Genomic DNA, 17,164 nt, shown 5'->3' with positions numbered 1-17,164 from the left:
CTAATTTTAAGAGAGAAAGCATTCAGTCTGTTACTACAAACTATGATGTTAACTGTAGATTTTTAGGTTGAGGAAGTTCCTTTCCAATTCTTTGTTTGCTGAGAGTTTTTATCTTGGGTGGGTGATGATTTTGTGAGGTTTTTTTCCTACATCTATAAAGATAAACAGTTTTTTTCATTATTCTTTATAAGCACAGTATATTACATTAATTGATTTTTGGTTGTTAGATCAACCCTGTATTCCCAGGATAAATCACAGCATATGATCCCTTTTAATATATTGCTTAATTCAGTTGGTTTATACTTAATTATTTATTTAATGTGTGGGCAGAAAATTGTTCATGTAATTCCTTTTAATCCTTTAAAATTTATATTTCTGTAGCATGGATAGTGCTGTTTTCTATTTCATTCCTGATTTTGGTTATTCATTTCTTCTCTCTCTCTCTCTCTCTCGCTCTCTCGTGTGTGTGTGGTCAGTCCAGCTAAAAACTTGTCAGTCCTATTGATTTTTTCAAAGAACCAACTTTTAATTTCTTTGATTTTATTGTTTTTCTGTTTTGTGTTCCATTGATTTCAGTTCTAATCTTTATTATTTCTTTACTTGCTTTGGGTATAGTTTGCACTTCTTTTTCTAGTTTCTTGAAGTAGAAGTGTAGGTTATTGATTTTGTATCTTTTCTTTTTTTTAAGATTTTATTTATTCATTCATGAGAGACACAGAGAGAGACAGGCAGAGACACAGGCAGTCCTGACATGGGACTCGATCCCAGGTCTCCAGGATCACGACCTGGACTGAAGGTGGCTCTAAACCGCTGAGCCACCCGGGCTGCCCTGTATCTTCTTTTATATAGATATTTAAAGCTACAAATTTGGGACGCCTGAGTCCCATTGGGCTTCCTGCATGGAGCCTGCTTCTCCCTCTGCCTGTGTCTCTGCCTCTCTCTCTCTCTCTCTCTCTCTCTCTGTCTCATGAATAAATAAATAAAATCTTTTAAAAAATTAAAAAATAAAGCTAAAAATTTCCCTCCAAGCACCATTTTCTCTATATCCTATCCTGTTTTTATTTTTTTAATTTTTAAAAAGATTTTATTTATTGATTTATTGAGAAAGAGAGAGCGTGGATGCCTGTGCCAGAAGGAAGGGCAGAGGGGAATTTCAAGCAGACTCCCTGCTAAGCCTGAATGGGGCTCAATCTCATCACCTGATCATGGCCTGAGCCAAAACCGAGTCAGGCGCTTAACCAGCTGAGCCACCGAGGTGCCCCTCCCACCGTGTTTTTAAAATTAAACTCTTAAAAAATTTATTTATTTATTTATTTATTTATTTATTTATTTATGTATTTATTTATTTTAGAGAGAGAGAGAGAACACAAGTGTGGGGGAGAGGGATAGAGGGAGAGCGTGAGAAAGCCCCAAGCCGACTCCATGCTGAGCACAGAGCCCTATGTGGGGCAGGATTGCATAACCCTGAGATCATGATCTGAGCTGAAACCAAGAGTCAGATGCTTAACTAACTTCACCACCCAGACACACCTCAAAACTAAACTTTTTATTATGAGAGAATTGTGAATTCACATGCTATTATTTCTAAGAAATGGCACACAAATCCCTTGTACCCTTTTTACAGTGTCCTCTGCTGGTAATATCTTATAAAACTATATATAGTAGCATGTCACAACCAAGATACTGACATTGATATGGTCAAGATACAGTACTTTTCCATCACTAAAGATCCCTTGTGTTGCCCTCATGTAGCTACACCTGCTTTCCTCTTGCCCACCTCCTCACCCCTACTTCCCCTCAGTCCTTACTTAACCCCCTGGCAACTGCTAATCTGTTCTCTATTTCCATAATTTTGTTATTTCAAAAATGTTATATTAACAGAATCATACTTTCATAGTTCATTCCTTTTTATTACTAAATCATATGCCTTGGTATGGATATACCATATAGTTTGTTTAACCATTCACCCATTGATGGACATCGGGGTTGTTTCCAGTTATAGCTTATTACAATTAAAGTTGCTGTAAACATTCATGGAATGTCTTTATGTGAACCAAAGTTTTTAGTTCTCCAGAGTTAATGCCTAGGAGTGCAGTTGCTAAGTAGTGTGGTAATTACATGTTGAGTTTTTCGAGAAACTGCCAAGTAGTTTTCCAGAATGGCTGTACTAATTTTACATTCCTATCAGCAGTATATCTACTTTTTCCATATCCTTGCCAGATGATGTCACTGTTTTTTATTTTAGCTATTCTGTTAGGTGTGTAGTGATATCTCATTGTGGTTTTAATTTACATCTGTAATGGCTAATGATAATTAAACATCTGTTTGTGGGCTTATTTGCCATCTGTATATCCTCTTTGGTGAAATGTCTGTTTATGTAATTTCCTCATATTATAATATTTGCTTTTTCACAATTGAGTTTTGAGATACTAATCCTTTGTCAGATCAATGCGATTTGCAGATATTTTCTCCTAGTTGTAGCTTGACTTTTAATCTTCCAAATACGGTCTTTCACACAGAAGAATTTTACATTTTGGTGAAGTTCAACTTGTACATTTTTCCCTGTATGGTGCTTTTGGTGTTAAGCCTAAGAATACTTCACCCTTCCTTGGTCCTGAAGATTTTCTCATATGTTTTCTTCCTGAAAATTTTATAGTTTTATGTTTTACATTTAAGTACACAATTTATTTTGCATTGATTTCTGTATGCGTTGTGAGGTTTGGATTGAGATTCATTTTTTGGACTACGAATTTTTTTTTTTGATCCAGCACCATTTGACAAAAGGGCTCTCCTTCTTCCATTGAATTACTTTTTGCACCTTTGTCAGAAGTCAGTTGGAAAAAAAAAAGTCAGTTGGGCATATTTGTGTGAGTTTGTTTCTGGGTTCTCTAATCTCTTCATTAATCTTTATAGATTTCCCTGCAAATATCACATAATCTGGATTACTATAGCTATATAATAAATCATGGGGATCCCTGGGTGGCGCAGCGGTTTAGCGCCTGCCTTTGGCCCAGGGCACGATCCTGGAGACCTGGGATCGAATCCCACGTCGGGCTCCCGGTGCATGGAGCCTGCTTCTCCCTCTGCCTGTGTCTCTGCCTCTCTCTCTCTCTCTCTCTCTCTCTGTGACTATCATAAAAAAAAAAATTTAAATAATGAAATCAGGTATAGTGATTTCTTCCACTTTACTCTTTTTTTCAAAATTAATTTAGCCAATCTAGTTCCTTTTTCTTTCCATAAAAATTTTAGGATAAGAAAAAAAATTTTAGGATAAGCTTGTCTATATAAAAATATTGCTGGGATTTTGATAGGAATTTCATTAAACATGTATATGAATTGGGTGAGAATTGATATCTTTTTATATTGAGTCTTCCAGTTAATGAACACAGAATATTTCTCCATTTATTTAGAAATTCTTGTATTTCTTTCATCAGTGTTTTGTAGTTTTCAGCATGTAAGTCCTATACATATTTTGTTATATTTACATTTGTTTCATTTTTTGACTGATTGTAAATTGTATTTTAAAATTTGATGTCCTTGGGTTCATACAGTTGATTTTATGTTTATCTTCGTATCCTGCAACCTTGCTGAACTAATTCTTTTATAGATTTTTCACATACACATTAATTTCATCCACATATAGGGACAGTTTTATTTCTTTTTTTCCAATCAAGATGCTTTGCCCCCCTTTTTTTTGCTTTGTTGCCCTAGCTATAACTTCCACTACCATGTTGAATTAGGTGATGAGAGTAGACATCGTTTCCTTGTTCTTGTTTTTAGGAGGAAAGTAGTCTTTCACCAATAAGTATAATGTTGGTTGTAAGGGTTTTTTTTTTTTTTTAGATTTTAAAAATCAAGTTGAAGTAACCTCTCCTAGTTTTCTGCGAATTTTTGTTGGGAATAAGTGTTGAATTTTGTCAAATGCTTTATCTGCATCAGTTGATATGCTTATGTAATATTTTTTTCTTCTTTAGCTTGTCAGTGTGGGTTTTGAATATTTAACTAGATTTGTATTCAGAGAATAAACTTCATTTGGTTATGATTCTTTTAAGAAAAAATTATTGTTGTAAAATACACATAGCATAAAATTTACCATTTTAGTCTTTTGAAAGCATACAATTGTCACTAAGTACATTCACAGTGTTGCGCAACCATCACCACTATCTAATTCCAGAACATTTTCATCACCCCAAAAGGGAACCTTATACTCGTTAAGCAATCATTCCACAGTCCCATTCCCCTCAGCCCCTGTCAACCATTAATCTGTTTTTTGTTTCTTTGAATTTGCCAATTCTGCATATTTCATATCAATGGAATTATACAATGTGTGGCCTTTTGTGTCTGGTTTCTTTCACTTAGCATAATGTTTTCAAGGTTCATCCATGTCATAGCATGTGTCAATACTTCTTTCCTTTTGTGACTGAATAATATGCCACATTTTGTTTATGCATTCATTTGTTGATGGACATTTGGGTTGTTTCCATTTTTTGGCTATTGCAAATAGTGGTGTTATGAACACACAAGTTTTTATTTAAACACCTGTTTTCAGTTCTTTGGGGTATATACCTAGAAGTGAAATTAGTGGGTCATATGGCAATTCATTGTTTTAACTTTTTTAAAAATATGTGTTAATTTATTTATTCATGAGAGACACACAGAGAGAGGCAGAGATATAGGCAGAGGGAGGAGCAGGCTCTGTGTGGGGAGCCCGATGCAAGACTCCATCCCAGGGTCTCGGGATCATGACCTGAGCCAAAGGCAGATGCTCAGCAACTGAGCCACCCAAGCGTCCCTTGTTTTAACCTTTAAAATTTCTTTCTTTCTTAAATTTTTTTTTTAGAGAGGGAGAGGGGAGAAAGAGGGGAGGGACAGAGGGAAGAGGAGAAAGAATCTTAAGCAGGCTCCACACCCAGTTCAGAGCTTGACACAGGGCTTAATCTCACAACTCTGAGGTCACAACCTGAGCCAAAATCAAGAGTTGGATGCTTAACTGACTTAGCCACTCAGGTGCCCCTCAGTGTTTTAACTTTTGTAGGAACTGCCGAACTCTTTTCCAAAGTAGCTACATGGGGGTGCCTGACTGGCTCAGTTGGTTAAGTGTTTGCCTTTGGGTCAGGTCATGAACCCAGTGTCCTGGGATTGAGCCCCACATCTGTCTCCCTGCTCAGTAGAGTCTACCTCTCCCTTTCCTCCTGCCCTTCTCCCTGCTTGTGCTCTCTCATGTGCTCTCCCAAGTAAAGAATGAATGAATGAATGAATGAATGAATGAATAAATAAATAAATAAAAAAAATCTAAAAAATAATTAGCTAAGCCATTTTACTTTCCCATCAGAAATGTATGAAGATTCCAGTTTCTTTGTATTCTCATCAATACTTATACATTTTTAAAAAATGTATTCATGAGAAACACAGAGAGGAGAGAGTAGGCAGAGACACAGGCAGAGGGAGAAGCAGGCTCCATGCAGGGAGCCCGACGTGGGACTCAATCCCGGGTCTCCAGGATCACGCCCTGGGCCGAAGGCGGCACTAAACCACCAAGCTACCCGGGCTGCCCAATGCTTATACATTTTGTTGCTGTTGTTGTTACGGCCATCCAAGTGGGTGTAAAAATATATATATATATTCTAGATACTAGAACCCATACAGTTCTTTTTATATATTGCTGAAATATTTGCTAAAGATTTTACATCTACCTTCATGAGGGATATTGGCTGTAGTTTTAATATTTTGTATTGTCTCTGATTTTGGTCAGGGAAGTGCTAGCTTCAAAATGAATTGGGAAGTGTTCCCTCTTCTGTTTTCTGGAAAAGATTATATGTAATTGTTGGTAATTCTTTAAAAGTTTGGCATAATTCTCCAGTGGAAGCCATCTGGGCCTGGAGATTTCTTTTTGGGAGGATTTTTAAGATTAAAAAATTCAATTTTCTTAATAATCATAGGGTTATTCAAATTACATATTTCATATTGGATACATTGTGGAAGTTTGTGTTTTTCAAGGAATTGGTGCATTTCATCTTAGTTGTCAAGTTTTTATATGTAGAATTGTTTGTAGTACTTACTCCCTTAGTATCCTTTCTATGTCTGCAGGGTCCATAGTGATACTTCTTGTTTCTTTCCTGATAGTGGTAGTTTGTGTTCTCTCTCTCCCCATCTCAGGTGATTTCTAAAACATTGAAATGGTTGTTTTTGTCAATTTTATCCAACTTTATTGTTACTTTTCAGGGACATAATTTTCCTTCCATCTTCCCTGAAAATTTTGCCTCCTCTATGTAGTTTTTTTTAATGGATTTTTTTCAAGGTTGGGAAGTTCCCCATTCTAATTATCTTAGGGGTTTTAATTTTGTTTCGTTTTAAACAATGAATAAATGCTCATCATCTTTTCTGTATCTTGTGTGATGATTATATTTTTCCTTTAATCTATAAAATATTACATTGCTAGATTTTCTGATGTTGAACTCGATGCATTCTTCAAAACGTTCTACTTGATTGTGTCACGTTATTTTTTTTAATACAGTGCTTAAGTTAACGGTTGTTATTTTATTTAGAAGATTTGCATACATACTAATAAGTGAGATTGATTAAAATGTTACTTTCTTTTACTATTTAGTGAGTTTGTTATGAAGTTTGAGCTGAGTAACTTTTACACTTCTATTTTTTGAAATATATTGTTTAATATAGAAAGATTAACTTTCCTTGGAAGATTTGATAAATTTTGCAGTAAAACCATGGGATTAATATTTTTCATTTGAGCAACATTTGATTATCAGTTCCTATATTTCTTATATTTCTCTTGAAATCTTTCCATATGTTCTTAGTTTTCAGATGGACTGGAATGAAGTTGTCCATTGTATTCTTATATGTTATTAAAAATTTCTGCTCTTGGGGACAGCTGAGTGGCTCAGGGCATGATGCTGGAGTCCTGGGATCGAGTCCCACATCGGGCTCCTGCGTGGAGCCTGCTTCTCCCTCTGCCTATGTCTCTCTCGTGAATAAATAAAATCTTTTAAAAATTTTTCTGCTCTTATTTTTTATTATATATATATTTTTCTGTTCCAAATATTCTCTACCTCTGTCTCTCATTGTCTCTCTTTTTCTCCTAGTTTTCTGACAGTCAGACTTGCTGGAGTTTTTTCTGTTTTAGTAGTTTTGTCAGAGAACACCATTTTTTAAAAGATTTTTATTTATTCATGAGAGACACACAGCAGTATGTGTGTAAGTTTTTGCATGGACATACGTTTTCATTTCTCTTCAGTATAAACCTAGGAAGAGAATTATTGGGTCATATGGTAACTTTCTATTTAATCATTTGAAAAACTGCCAGACTGTATTTCAAAGTGGCTGCATCATTTTAATTCCCACCAGCAGTATATTAGGGTTCCTGTTTCTCCACATCTCACCAAAACCTGTTGCTATGGCCTTTTTTCTCCTTTGGCTATATTCTTTTTTAGTTGACATTGTTTACAACAGGTTTTAAAAAAAACTTAAAGTTCATGATTTATATTAGGATTCACTTTTGTATTGTATATTCTCTGGGTTTTGATAGTTGTATAATTACATATATTCACCATTACACTATCATACAAAATCGTTTCAGTGCCCTAAAAATTGCCTTGCTCTACCTACTCATACCTCCCTTTCTTCCTGCTGTTAAACTCCTGACAACCACTGTTCTTTTTTATTGTCTCCATAGTTTTGCCTTTTCCAGAATGTCATATGGGTGGAATCATACAGTATGTAGCTTTTTCAGGTTGGCTTCTTTAACTCAGCAATATGCATTTAAAATGTTTCAGTGTCTTCCTGGCTTGATATCTCATTTCTTTTTATCACTGAATAATATTCCATTGTATGAATGTACCACTGTTTGTTTGTCTGATAAAACAGCTTAATTGTTTCCAATTCCGGCAGTTAGGATTAAAGCTGTAATAAATATCTGTGGGCAGACTTTGTGTGGACATAAGTTTTCAATTCATTTGAGTAAACACTAAGGACAGTGATTGCAGGATCATACGGTAAGAGTATGTTTAATTTTGTATGAAATGGCCAAACTGTCTTCCAAAGTGGCTGTACATTTTGCATTTTCACCAGTAATGAATGACAGTTCTGCTTGCTTATTATGACTTTTTGATTCTAGGCATCCTGATGTGTTTGAAGTGGTATCTCATTATTGTTTTGATTTGCATTTCCCTGATGGCTAATGGTGCCAAACATCTTTTTGTGTGCTTATTGGCTATTTGTACATCTTCCTTGGAGGAATGTGTATTCAGATCCTTAACTCATTTTTACAATTGAATTGTCTTTCTATTACTGTGTTGTAAGAATTCTTTGTATATTCTGGATACAAATCTCAGATTTATGGTTGGCAAATGTGTTCTCCCATTCTCTGGGTTTTCTGTGCACTTTCTTGATGATGTCTTTTGAAGCCCAAGAGTTTTTCATTTTGATAAAGTCCAGTATGTCTGTTTTCCTTTGTTGCTGGTGCTTTTGGTATTATAACTAAGAATCCTTTGCAAAATTATGATTTTCTCATAAACCCATAAGTAGCTTTTTGTTGTTCTTTTAAAAAAAAATTTACTTATTTGAGAGAGAGAGAACACAAACAGGAGGAGTAGCAGAGGGGGAGGGAGAAGCAGGCTCCCCAGTGAGCAGGGAGCCCAATGTGGGGCTTGAACCCAGGACCCCAAGATCATGACCCGAGCTGAAGGCAGATGCTTAACCGACTGGGCCACCAGGTGCCCCACATTTTATTATTCTAAACATTTTTTAGCTTTACTGAAGTATAATTGACTAAACATTTATTTTTTTTTTATTTTTTTTATTTTTTTTAAGATTTTATTTATTTATTCATAGAGACAGAGAGAGAGGCAGAGACACAGGCAGAGGGAGAAGCAGGCATCATACAGAGAGCCTGACATGGGACTCTATCCAGGGTCTCCGGGATCACGCCCTGGGCTGCAGGCGGCGCTAAACCGCTGTGCCACCAGGGCTGCCCAACATTTATTTTTTTAAAACATCTTTTCATTCTTTTCTATCAGAAACTGAGGTCTGTTTAATACTGATTTTTTTTATATTTGTTGAGACTGTCGCTTATATCTGGTCACTTTTTATTATTGCATCATATATAATTGAGAATAGTGAATACATTTTTCTTGTTGGTGAGTTCATCTTGTTTTGGGTTTGCTGATCTTGACTATAGAGACATGTCTTTCTCCAAATTTGGGAAATTTTCAGCCATTATGTCTTCAAATATTTTTTTCTGCACTAATCTTTTTCTGCTTTCCTGGGACTCTAGTGGTACCAATGGTTGACCATTCGATATTTTTTCACAGGCCTGATGTTCTGTTAAATTTACTCTTCTTTCTTTTTCTTCTTTAGTTTGGATAATTTCCATTGATCTGTCTTCAAGCCCATAATCTGTTTTCCTCTGTCATCTGTGATGGGTTAATTTTATGTGTCAACTTGGCTAGGTTAGGATACCTAGTGTTTGATCAAACAGTGGTCTCTATATTGCTGTGAAGGTATTTTTTAGATGTGATTATAACATTTAAATCAGTAGACGTTGAGTAAAGCAGATTATCCTCTATAAAGTGAGTATGCCTTATCCAATAAGTCGTAGGGCTTAGGAAAAACTATTGACCTGCCGAGAGAAGAGAAGAATTCTGCTTCTAGACTGCCTTTGGACTCAAGACTGCAACATCAGTTTTTCCCTGGGTTTCCAGCCTGCTGGCCTGCCCTGAGGATTTTGAACTTTCCAGCCCTTACAATCATATTAGCCAAATCCTTATAATCTCTCCCATTTTCCCTGCCTCCCTCTGCATATATATTTTTTCTTTATCATCCATGTTTTGCAGTTTCATTCCAATGTGTCCCAAAAAAGTACACACAAACTTCCACAATGCTCCCTAGAGGGCAGTGTTGTTTCTTTTACACCCATAGCACTTCAGAGACTATTGCCATCTCTTGATTAAAGTTGCTGTTTGACCAGAGACTGACTGGGTTGTGAGATCTGGGGTGTACATCTCCAGCTTCTCATGATCGTCAAGACTAAACTATATCCCTTTTTAGAGACAAAATGACACAGATTCCAAAATTTTAAAGTAGGAATTGTGCCTACAGTCCCCATAATCCTCATATTTACATATCATATATAATTATATATCCTATAAAATGATGGTTTTCTGTATATTATGCATACATGTCACACATATAATTCTGCTATTGAGCTCATCTAGTGAATCTTTAATTTCATATATTATAGTGTTATCCTCTAAAAGTTCCATTTGGTTATTTTTCATAGTTTCTTTTTACTCTGTTGAGAACACTCTTTTCACTTATTTAAAGGGTGTGTTTACCTCACAGAGCATAATTATAACAGCCTTGAAGTCTTTGTCTATAAATTTAAGTAGCTGAGTCATCTTGGGTTTGGCATCTGTTGAATGTCTTTTCCCTTGGGAATTAAGCACATTTTCTTGATTCTTTGTATGTCAAGTAATTTTGGATTGTATACTGGATATTTTGTATCTTATGTTGTAAGAATCTGGATCCTGTTATAAAGTCTTCTGATGGATGTGATTTTTTTAAAGCAGGCAGGTGATCAACCTGGTTGGGTTCAGATTACAGATTTTTAGCTCACCTTCAGTATGCATTGGTCTCAATATCAGTTGAGTTTTCAAAGCCTTTGCTCTGATACTTTGGGGTTATCCTACATATTAGCTACACAAGGGCTAGTTTGAGTGGCGTTTTATATCATTGTTCAGTTCTCAAAGTCTTTGTTTGCTATATTGCTTTGGAGCTGTCTCATTGCATACTCGGTTCAGAGGTGAGCCTCTGTGGGTTCATATAGAGAATTAAAGGATAGTCTTCTCCAGCTTCCTCCTCTTTTTCAAATATACTTATTCTAACAGCAATGTTTTAAAGATTTTTGTAAAAGAAAAATTGAACCTGACCAGTTGAAAAATCAAGGAAGACTTTATTCAAACCTATTACAGGGTCACATGGGTGGCTCAGTAAGTTGAGACCTCTTTGTTTTGGCTCAGGTCACGAACTCAGGGTTATGAAATCGAGCCCTGCATCAGGCTCAATGGAGAGTCTGCTTGAGATTCTTTCTCTCCCTCTTCCTCTGCCCTGACTTCCCATGCTCACTCTCAAACAAACAAATAATTTTTTTTAAGATTTTATTTATTTATTCATAGAGACAGAGAGAGAGAGGCGCAGAGACACAGGCAGAGGGAGAACAGGCTCCATGCAGGGAGCCTGATGTGGGACTCGATCCAGGGTCTCCAGGATCACACCCTGGGCTGCAGGTGGCGCTAAACCGCTGCACCACCGGGGCTGCCCCCAAATAAATCTTAAAAACAACAACAACAACAACAACAACAACAAACTATTGGAATGAGGGAGAGAACTCACCTCTAAAGTTTAAGCATTGAGGTGAGCTAGTGGAAAAGTACTGGAGAATGTTAGGAGAAGGTTGGTCTATGTAATTAGGCCAGCTATACTTGCTAATTGGTGCTTATCAAAGTTAAGCTTCAACTCTTTCACCAAGGCTGGGAAATAGGGATGCTATCTTTCTTGATAATTACATTTCTAGAGAGTATAACACTAAGTGAAATAGGTCAGTCAGAGAAAGACAAATACTGTATGATTTCACCCGTGTATAGAATTTCAGAAGAAAAACAAAGGAACAAAATAAAAAGAGACAGGGACGCCTGGGTGGCTCAGCAGTTGAGGGTCTGCCTTCAGCTCGAGGTGTGATCCCAGAGTTCTGGGATCAAGTCCCACATTGGGCTCCCCGTGGGGAGCCTGCTTCTCCCTGTGTTTCTTGCCTCTCCCTCTGTATTTCTCATGAATGAATAAATATTTTAAAAAACTGTACAGTGTGTAAGATAGGAAAATATTTTTAAAAAGAGAGAGAGAAAAGACAAACCATAAAGCAGACTCTTAACTATAGAGAACAAACTGATGGTTACCAGAGGGCTGGTGGTTGGGGGATGAGTGAAATAGGTGATGAGGATTAAGAGTACACTTATCATGATGAGCACTATGCAATGTATAGAATTGTAGAATCACTATAACGTACACCTGAAACTAATATAACACCGTATGTTAACTATACTGGAATTAAACATTTTAAAACACAGTATTTCTTTTAGTCAGAGTCTAAGTGGTAAACTACTTCTCTTTCTGTGACTGTATCTATTTTGTTTTACTCTAGAATGGTAATTTAACCTAGGTATAAAATCCTATGTTGCTAATAATCTCTTTTTCACTTTGAAAATATCATTCCATTATCTTCTGGTGTCAGTTGTTGACCCATGCAAAAATTCTGGTGACAGTCTAATTTTCATTTTTTAGGGGTAATGCCTTTTTTCTCTTGTGGCGTTTAAGATTCCTTTTATAATTGATGTTTTGCAGTTTCACTCCAAGTGTGTCCAAAAAAGTACGCACAAACTTCCAAAGTGCTCCCTAGAGGGCAGTATTGTCCTTGCTACTTCAGATACAATTGCTGTCTATTATGACTGAGATTGCTGCTTGGCCAAAGCCTGGCGGTTGTGAGATCTGTCCTGTAGCTCTCTAAGGGTAGACTAATTCCCCTCCCCCCCTTAAAGATTTTATCTATTAGAAAGAGACAGCTCGCATGCACATGCACATGCATGAGTGAGGGGCAGAGGGAGAAGGAGAAGCAGACTCCCCACTGAGCAGGGAGCCTGAGTGGGACATGATCCAAGGATCCAAGGACCCTAAGATCATGATCTGAGCTGAAGGCAGACACTTAACCCACTGAGCCACCCAGGTGCCCTTAATCCCCATCTTATAGAGAAAATGACATGGACTCCAAAATTTAAAGTAGAGGTTGTACCTGCAGTCAACATAATCCTCATTTCTGGGTTTATAGCCTATTAATAGCCATTTATTGGATTTTTTAAAATTATTACTATTATTTTAATAGAAGTACAGTTGAATACAATATTATATTAATGTTTCAAGTGTACCACATCCTGATTTAATAATTATATACATTACAAAGTGCTCACCACAATGACTATGGTTACCATGTGTTGCCATACTAAGTTATAACACTATTATTGACTATATTTCACATGCTATATTTTTTATCTCCATGACTTATTTATTTCATAGTTAGAAGTTGTACCTCTTAATCCCCTACACTAATTCATCCATCCTCCCAGCTCTCCCCTTTGGCAACTGCCAGTTTGTTCTCTGTATTTATGAATCTCTTTCTGGTTTTGTTTTGTAGATTTCAGATATAGATGAAATCACAGTATTTGTCTTTCTCTGACATATTTTACTTAGCATAAACACCTTCTAGGTCCACTCATGTTGTGATGAATGGCAAGTTTTCATTCCTTTTTATGGCTAGGTAATATTCCATTGCATATATATACTACATCTTCTTGATCTGTTTGTCTATTGATGGACACTAAAGCTGCTTCCATATATTGGCTATTATAAATAATGCTGCAGTAAACACAGAGGTACATATATCTTTTCAAGTTAGTGTTTTCTTTTCCTTTGGGTAAATACCCAGAAGTGGAATTACTGAATTGTATGGTATTTCTATTTTTAATTTTTTGAGGAACCTCCACATTGTTTGCTACAGTGGTTGCAGCAATTTACATTCCCACCAACAGTGCGTGAGTCTTCCCTTTTCTCCACATTTCACCAATAATTATATTTCTTTTTTTTCATTCTAGCCATTCTGAGTAATGTGAGGTGATATCTCATTTTGGTTTTGTTTTGCATTTCCCTGATGATTAGTGATGTTGAGCATGTTTTCACGTGTCTTTTGGCTCTCTGTATGTCTTCTTTGGGAAAGTGTTTATTCGTGTGGTCTGCCCATTTTTTAATTAGATTTTCTGGTGTTGAGTTGAAAAGTTCTTTATATATTTTGGATATTAACTCCTTATCAGATATATCATTTACAAATATCTTCTCCCATTCAATAGGTGGCCTTTTCATTTTGTTGAGGGTTTCCTTCGCTGTGCAAAAGTTTTTTAGTTTGGGATACCTGACTGGCTCAGTTGGTAAAGCATGTGACTCTTGATTTTGGGGTTTAAGTTTGAGCTCCACATTGAATGTAGAAATTACTTAAAAAATTTTTTTTAATCTTTAAAAAAAAAGTTTTTTAGTTTGATGTAATCCCAGTGGTTTATTTTTGCTTTTGTTTCACTTGCTTGCAGAGATAGATTTAAAAAAAACATTACTGCTAAGGCAGATATCCAAGAGTTTACTGCCTGTATTTTCTTTAGGAGTTTTATGGTTTCAGGGCTGAAATTTAGGTCTTTAATCCATTTTGAGTTTATTTTGTATATGGTATAAACTAGTGGTTCACTTTCATTCTTTTGCAAGTAGCTATATGGTTTTCTGCACTGTTTATTAAAGAAATTATCTTTTCCCCATTTTTTTTATCTTTTCCCCATTTTATATGCTTGTTTCCCTTGTCATAAATCATTAACCATATGAGTGTGGGTTTATTTATGGGCTCTATATCCTATCTATATCCTATATCATATTCTATTGATCTATGTGTCCGTTTTTGTGCCAGTACCATACCATTTTGATTACTATAGCTTTGTAGTATAGTTTGATCCTGAGATTGTGATATTCCAGCTTTGTTCTTCTTTCTCAAGATTTCTTTGGCTATCCATAGTCTTTTGTGGTTCCATACAAATTTTAGGATTATTTGTTCTAGTTCTGTGGAAAATGCTGTGGTATTTTGATAGGGATTGCATTGAATCTGTAGATTGCTTTGGGTAATATGGACATGTTAATAATATTAATTCTTCTAATGCATGAGCATGATATATCTTTCCATTTGTGTCATCTTCAGTTTCTTTCAGCAATATCTTATAGTTTTCATTGTACAGGTCTTCTACCTCTTTGTTTTTGTTTTTTCAAATTTTTATTTGAATTCTAGTTAGTTTACATACAGTGCAATATTGGTTTCAGGAGTAGAATTCAGTGATTCATCACTTACATACGACATCCCAGTGCTTATCATAACAAGTGCCCTCCTTAATACCATTATTCATTTAGCCCATCCCCCACTCTCTTCCTTCCATCAACTCTCAGTTATCTATCTTTAAGAGTCTCTTGGTTAGTTTCCCTCTCTTTTTGCCCCCTCCCATATGTTCATCTGTTTTGTTTCTTAAATTCCATACATAAATGAAATCATATAGTATTTGTCTTTCTCTGACTTATTTCACTTACCATAATACACTCTAGCTCCATCCACATCATTGCAAATGGCAAGATTTCATTCTTTTTGGTGGCTGAGTACTATTCCATTGTATATATATACCACATCTTCTTTATCCATTCATCAGTTGGTGGACACTTGAGCTCTTTCCATAGTTTGGCTATTGTTGATAATGCTGCTGTAAACATTGGAGTGCATGTACCTCTTCGAATCTGTATTTTTGTATCCTTTGGGTAAATACCTACTAGTGCAGTTGTTGGGTCATAGGTTAGTTCTATTTTTAACTTTTTGAGGAACCTTCATACTGTTCTTCAGAGTGGCTGCCCCTGTTTGCCTTCCCCTTTCTCCACATTCTCACCAACATGTGTTATTTATTATGTTGTTAATTTTAGCTGTTCTGACACCCATGAGGTGGTATCTCATCGTGGTTTTGATTTGTATTTCCCTGATGATAAGTGATGTTGAGCATCTTTTCATGTGTCTGTTAGCCATCTCGATGTCTTCTTTGGAAAAATGTCTATTCATGTCTTCTGCTCATTTTTAAACTAGATTATTTGTTTTTTTGGGAGTATTGAGTTTGATAAGTTCCTTATAAGTTTTGGATACTAATCCTTTATGCCATTTGCAAATATCTTCTCCCATTCAGAAGGCTGCCTTTTAATTTTGTTGACTGTTTCCTTTGCTATGCAGAAGCTTTTTATCTTTATAAAGTCCCAATAGTTTATTTTTGCTTTTGTTTCCCTTGTCTCCAGAGTAAGAAGTTGCTATGGCTGATGTCAAAGAGGTTGCTGCCTCTGCTCTCCTCTAGGATTTTTATGGTTTCCTGTCTTATATTTAGGTCTTTCATCCATTTTGAATTTATTTTTGTGTATGGTGTAAGAAAGTCATCCAGTTTCATTCTTCTGCATGTTGCTGTCTAGTTTTCCTAACACCATTTGTTGAAGAGACTGTCTTTTTTCCATTGGATATTTCTCCCTGCTTTGTTGAAGATTAGTTGACCATATAGTTGGGTGCATTTCTGGATTTTCTTTTTTTTTAAGATTTTTATTTATTTATTCATAGACTCAGAGAGAGAGGGGCAGAGACACAGGCAGAGGGAGAGGGAGAAGCAGGCTCCATGCAGGGAGCCCGATGTGGGACTCGATCCCAGGTCTCCAGGATCACACCCCAGGCTACAGGCAGCACCAAACCGCTGCACCACTGGGGCTGCCCGATTTCTGGATTTTCTATTCTGCCATTGATCTAACTATATGCCTGTTTTTTAATTATTCATTTTTTAAAGTGAAATTAAAGTGAAATTATTCATTTTTTAAAATGAAAAAATTCATTTATTTATTTATTCATGAGAGACACAGAGAGAGAGAGGAAGAGACACAGGCAGAGGGAGAAGCAGGCTCCATGTAGGGAGCCCAACGTGGGATTCGATCCTGGGTCTCCAGGATCACGCCCTGGGCTGAAGGTAGCGCTAAACTGCTGAGCCACCCAAGCTGCCCTATATGCCTGTTTTTGTGCCAGTACCATACTGTCTTGATGACTACAGCTTTGTAATATAGCTTGAAGTTTGGAATTGTGATTGTGAAATCTTTTCTTTTCCAGGGTTGTTTTGGCTATTCAGGGTCTTTTGTGGTTCCATACAAATTTTAGGTTTGTTTGTTCAAGCTCTTTGAAAAATGCTTGTGGTATTTTGATAGGGATTTTATTAAATATGTAGATTGCTTTGGGTAGTATAGATATTTTTAACATTGTTTGTTCTTCCAATCGATGAGCATGGAATGTTTTTCCATTTCTTTGTGTCCTCTTCAGTTTCTTTCATAAATGTTCTATAGTTTACAGAATACAGGTCAATTTATCTATTTGGTTAGGTTTTTTCCTAGGTATCTTATGGTTTTGGTTGCAATTGTAAATGGGACCAATTCCTTGATTTCTTTTTCTGTTGCTTCATTATTG

General features: G+C 36.1%; 1 protein-coding gene across 1 annotated transcript in view; it reads left to right on the top strand.

Moving 5' to 3' along the window:
- Window positions 1-7,970: 7,970 nt before the first annotated feature.
- Window positions 7,971-17,164, top strand: part of ZFX (zinc finger protein X-linked) — a 96,245-nt gene continuing 87,051 nt past the window's right edge. The window contains exon 1 of the mRNA XM_072816801.1: window positions 7,971-8,009. The gene's annotated coding sequence lies outside the window, so the exon portion shown is untranslated. The remainder of the gene's footprint in view (window positions 8,010-17,164) is intronic.

The sequence above is a fragment of the Canis lupus genome, chromosome X (assembly GCF_048164855.1).
Source record: "Canis lupus baileyi chromosome X, mCanLup2.hap1, whole genome shotgun sequence".
NCBI classification, from domain to species: domain Eukaryota; kingdom Metazoa; phylum Chordata; class Mammalia; order Carnivora; family Canidae; genus Canis; species Canis lupus.
Note: the sequence above shows the minus strand (reverse complement) of the source record. Positions and strands in the feature narration are given on the sequence as shown.